Raw genomic sequence first — 5,794 nt, 5'->3', positions numbered from 1 at the left:
TATGCTGGCTCTTATACATACAGGGAAGTCCTTTGGTTGGCTAAGTCCTAGGAGAGATTTGATGACACTATCAGCAACTTTGACTATAGTTCTCCCAGTCTTCGGGGCAGGCCAGATGAGAGGAGGGATGAGAGGCAATGGGGGAGATTGGGTTAGACAGCATGGATGGATAAAGCCTAGATTCGGCCATAGTCTGCACGTCAGTGACTCATTTTCACCTATTTCTGCCATCAGATGTTGTATGGGTTGATGTATAAACGTTAAGATAATCAGGGAGAAGAAGTCGTTGTATAGTCTGTGATCCTCTTTCTCCTCTCACATCTCTGGATGTGAGAGGTGGGTGCAATAAGGCAGAAGTGAGGCTAACTGTGAGGCTGCCTGTGCAAGGAGAGTGGGGGCTTGGAGGAGAGAAAAACCCAGTCACAGCAGCCCATGGAACTCCTGACCCCTACCCCCTATCCCCACCATGAGACATGGAGAAGCCATGGCTATAAAGGTGACTCAATTCCATTAATATGTGGTAGCCCTTGCCACAGTTAGTCCTTAGCCAAGTGTACTGTCAGGGAAGAGGGGGCAGGCCCAGGGCTTCTTTTCTAGGCATGCTGGGATGAGGGGTGGAAAGGGGAAACGAGCCATTGGAAGGAGATAGAACAGAATCCAGAGTAGTAAAATCCTTGTCCCCTGACATTTCATATCAAATCCCCTGACTCCCTGCTGTCCCCAGTACTCACCTTGTGGCTGTGTTTATAAATAATTTGGGGTCCCAAGAGGGCTGCTGCAAAGCAAATGTCTTCAAATGGAGTAAGGTAAAAGGTTAGCGATCCTTGTAGGGTGTCCTTCAATGGAATAAGTATTATTTGATGATGGAAATTCCAACCTCCTTTAGATGTGAATGGAAAGACTTTAAAGAATGAGGCAATCCTTGTAGCATGTATAGGATCGGAGAGTTTAGAAAGCTTAAAGGAACTTTTACAGACCATGTGGCCCAACCTCTCATTTTTTAGCCTTGGGAAAGGACCCAGAAAAGAGCAAGAGACTTGTCCAAAGGCACACAGGCCAAGTGGTAGGGGCAGAGTTGGATGTCAGGGCCTCTGACTAAAGCTAGCGCTTTTCTCACTATTCCATCCTGCTTTTCCTTCATCTCTATCTCAGTCAAGTGAACCTTGGGAGAACAGAGCTGATGATCTCATGGAGAGGGAAGACCCCACGGCAACATCGTGAAGCAGATCTGGCCTGGGAATGAAGTCACTGTATGAAGCTGGGCAGTCCATTCTAATCCTATTAGGATCTGTGGATGGTCCAATGTGTTAGGTGGCGAGGATACAAAACAGATGAAAAACTGCCTCATCTCAAAAAGCTTACGTGTATACACTGTGTAGCCAGATATGTATTTACAGGATAATTTGAGTATGGAGGGCTCCCCATTGGAGATGATATGTTTGTTGAGCTTTGAAGGAAAGTGAGCATTCTAGGAGGCCCAGATGAGGAGGAAGTGCATCCCAGGAAAATGGAAAAGCCTGTGCTAAGGCACAGAGGTAGGTAGTATGCCGAGGTCAGTTGTAGGACAGTTGGAACTCACAGAACATGACAGGCAGTTAATGTGCAATAAGTCTGGAAAGGCAGGCTGGACCTAGATGAAGAAAGGCACTGATATGTAGCAGAGGAGATTTTTTCCTAGAAGCAACAGTCACCCAAAGTCAGGGGAGGACACTAACCTGGTCAGATTTGTGTGTCGAAGGGATCTGAGAGGAGAGAGACTGGAAGTGGGGAGTCTAATTAGGAACCTATTAATAGTAGTTCAGATGAAAGGTGATAAGGACTTGAAGTAGGGTAAGGGCCCTGGAATTGGAGAGAAGTATGATTGAGACTTTAATGCTGCTCTGCAGATGAGGAGTGAGGAAGAGGGAAGAATTAAGGATGTAGCAAGGCACTATAGTAGGCACCATGGCTACAAATGCAAAAGTGAGATAAGTCCCTGCCCTTAAAAAGCCTACATTCTACTGAGAAGATCTGTGTTAAAAGATAAGTAAACACAGGACATAGACTAGATAATGAGAAGCAATATCTTATAGCAGAGAGCCAATTCAGTCAGAAAGATCTGGAATTAAGCCTTGTCTCTGGCAGAAACTGGCTGTGTGACTCTGGATAAGTCATGTAATATCTTAGTACCCAGTCAACTTTCTGTGGCTAAAGATTACAGAACATTTGCATTGGTAAATGGGGAACTTATACACCAATGCAATGACAGATCCCAAATAAGTTCTGCCACCCCAGAGACAGAGGACGTCAGCCTCTTGAAAAATCAAGAATGCCCCTGGAGCTGAGCCTTGAATCTGGGAACTAGAGGTTCCACGAGGTAGAGATGAAGAGGGAGTCCATTCAGTTATAGGAGATAGCTTGTTCAAAGACAGGGAAATGAGAGGATGTTCTGGCCATGGGGCAGAAAGGAGGCCTGTTTGGTAGAGCATATTAAGTATAAGGGGTGATTAGCCAGAAAGGCAGCCAGATTGGGAAAGCCTTTGAAGGATAAACAGAGGAATTTGTGTTTTATCCCAGAAGCAACGGGGATCTATTGGAGCTCTAGCAGGGGAGTAACATGGTCAAATCTATGCTTTTGTTTGAAATATCATTTTGAAAAGTGTAGAGAATAGATATGTTAGGAGGCTATTGTAGTATAAGTAGCTAGGTGGCATTGCAGATAGAGTACCAGGCCTGGAGTCAGTAAAACCTGAGTTCAAATCCAGCCTCACAGGAACAATCCCTGCCTCAGTTTGCTCAACTGTAAAATAGGGATAATCATAGTGCCCTCCAGTGTTGCTGCAAGGATCAGATAATTTGTAAAGCTCTTGGCCCATAGTAACCACTGTATACTATTAGCTATTATTCCTGCAGTAGTCCAGGCAAGAGGAAATGAAGGCTTAAACCAGAATGGTTATGGTGTGAATGGAGAAAAGGGGAGGGGTGCAAGAGATGTTGAGCAACCTGACAACTGGATGGGGGAAAGGAAGGAGTGAGAGTAAAGAATTGAGGATACAGAGATTTCAGATTCCTGGATAGGGATGTGGAATACTTAGGGCTGAAGAAGAGATCAAGGATATGACTCTTGGATATGGACCTTTGGACAAGGATATGGTCATACCCAGCTGAGGTTAATGAACTGGGAAGCCAGGACATGTGAGGGGATATCAACATACATATCCAAGACATATATGGCAGGAGTTGGTATGAAGAGGAAGTGTGAACCAAGTGCTAAACCCTTTGGGGAAGGAGAGAATGCCTGGATTCTGGTAGATAATTGCCTCTCTAATTTGATAGGGTAATAATGGGGGGGGGGAGCTGTCAACATTCCAGGGGAGAAGAGGTGTAGCTGACTGGTAATGGCAGAAGGGTGGATCTAGAAATGGCAGGAAAGTGGAATTTGCCTGCTCCTGGCCCATTGTTTAATGGGGGAGGAATGTTGATCCAGACTGAAAGTGTGCTGAATGGGAAAGACAGTTATATAGTGTTTTCTGGGGAGATGATTGGGACATATTTTCAAAGGGGTCAGAAAATGGATGAAATGTAGAAAAAGTCTAAGCTGAAGAGTTTGTTAACAATAGAATTAGAAGGGGCAGCTGGGTGGCTCACTGGATTGAGAGCCAGGTCTGAGATGGGAGGTCCTGGGTTTAAATCTGTCCTCAAACACTTCCTAGCAGTATGACTGTGGGCAAGTCACTTAACCCCTATTGCCTAGCTCTTACCACTCTTCTGCCTTGGAACCAATCCACAGTAGTGATTCTAAGATGGAAGGTAAGGATTTAAAAAAATAAACAATAGAATGAGAATTTCAGAGGGTACAATGAAAGAAGATAGGTACTCAGAGAAGGTAGGAGTAAGGTGGATGGAGAGGAGAAATTGGGAAATGATATCTAGGGAAAGATTTTATCTTTGCCCAGGCAGCTGAGACCAAGGCATAGGGATGAGGAAAGAAGTGGTATGTGTTTGCTAGCTACAGGGATGGGAGTGAGGGACCATTTGGCTGGGGCTGCCATCCCTAAGGGACCCATGGTGAAAGGTATCCTCACTTCTTTCTCAAATACCAGGGAAGAAAGGAAATGGGGACTGGTGTCAGAGACCCCGTTCCTGAAGGATATTCTGAAGGCAGTGGTGTCTGAGGCTTTGGTCTTGGAAACCTGGAGGCCTGCTGTAAAAGGTTCTAGTCCTGGTTGGGATCGAGTAGGTCAGAGGCCTAGTGCCTGAGGCTCTGCAACCTGGGCATTGGTCTAATCCAGCAATACTTTGACCTGGTGACTGTTGAAGTAAGAGGGAAGTAACAGGAGGCTCCAAGGCAGTAGGTTGGGTTGAGGGGAGAAGGGATGAGGAGGTTGGGGATTGGGTGAGAGGTTAGGGCAGTGATGGTGAACCTTTTGGAGATGAAGTTTCTGGCCCTGCTGCCACCCCCCACCCCAGACTGTGTGCTGTGCCCCTCTCCTCCCCACAAGTGCCAGGTGTACTGCCCCCACCTTACCTAACACAGGAGGGAGGAAGAGCTCCCATTGGGCTGTTGGCCAGAGGGGATGGGGTGGGTGAAGTGAGGAATGTCCTCAGTGAGTGTAGAGAGGGGGAAGGGAGTGGCCTGAGCTGTCTGCTCCCCTCCAGCTCTGCTCCCTGTCAGCTGCCCACCTTATCTACTATGCACACCCATTGGCTGCTGGATGGAAGGGTGGTGGATGTGAAAAAATGTCATCAGGCACAATGGAGAGGGGAAGGGGAGCAGCTCCATTCGAGTCCCTCTGCCTTTCTAGTAATGAACTGGGGTGGGGAGGGCAGCCCTGTACCTGCAGAGAGGGATCTGGGTGACATTTTTGGCACCTGTGCCATAGGTTCACCATCACTGGGTTAGGGCATTCACTCACAAAGAAAACTGCTACCCCTGAATCCCCTAATATTAACTTACAAAAGCATTGTTCTGGGGACAGATAGGTGACTTATTGAATAGAGAGCCAGGCTAAGAGACAAAAAGTTTAAATTGGGTTCAAACATGGCTTCAGATATTTCTTAGCTGGGTGACCCTGGGCAAAATCACTTAACTCCTATTGCCTAGCCCTTACCACTCTTCTACCTTGGAACCAATACTTAGTAGTGATTATAAGACAGAAAGTAAGGATTAAAAAAAAAAAGTATTGCTCCCTCTGCCACTTCTGCCCTGGTGGTATTCCTACCAGCAAGCTTCCTCAGTGTAAATGTCTTTCTTTTTCTAAGCACTATTTTCTCATCTATTAAATGAATCATTTGGAACAAATCCATTTCAATTTGAAATTATAAAAAGTGGAGGTATGTGGGTGGTTCAGAACATTAGTGAGTTCTTCCCCTTTGTCCCAATTTTATTCTGCAGTCTGATCAGCATTTCTGTCTCAGCCCTTGAGCCTGGTGGTACATTTATCTAAGTGGGTGAGTTGACCAAGATGAATAGGTTTCATTGACTTCATTATACAGAAGTTAAACTATTTATTGAAGCAGCTAGGTGACAAAGTGGGTAGAACATTAGGTCTGGAGTCAGGAATAACCAAGTTTAGAATCAGTCATGAGCAATAGCTGTATGACTCTGAGCAAGTCACGTAACCCTGCTGACTTCTGTTTCCTCATCTATAATAAAATGAGCTGGAGAAGGAAATGGCAAACCACTCCAGTATCTTTGCCCAGAAAATTCCAAATGGGGTCACAGAGTTAGACACAACTGAAATGACTAAACAACAAAAAGCTATTTATTGCAGGGAATAAGAAGCTTAGGAAAAATTTTAACCCAGAGCTTCAT

Source organism: Gracilinanus agilis, chromosome 2 (genome assembly GCF_016433145.1).
Source record: "Gracilinanus agilis isolate LMUSP501 chromosome 2, AgileGrace, whole genome shotgun sequence".
Lineage (NCBI taxonomy): Eukaryota > Metazoa > Chordata > Mammalia > Didelphimorphia > Didelphidae > Gracilinanus > Gracilinanus agilis.
This window is presented reverse-complemented; position numbering follows the sequence as displayed.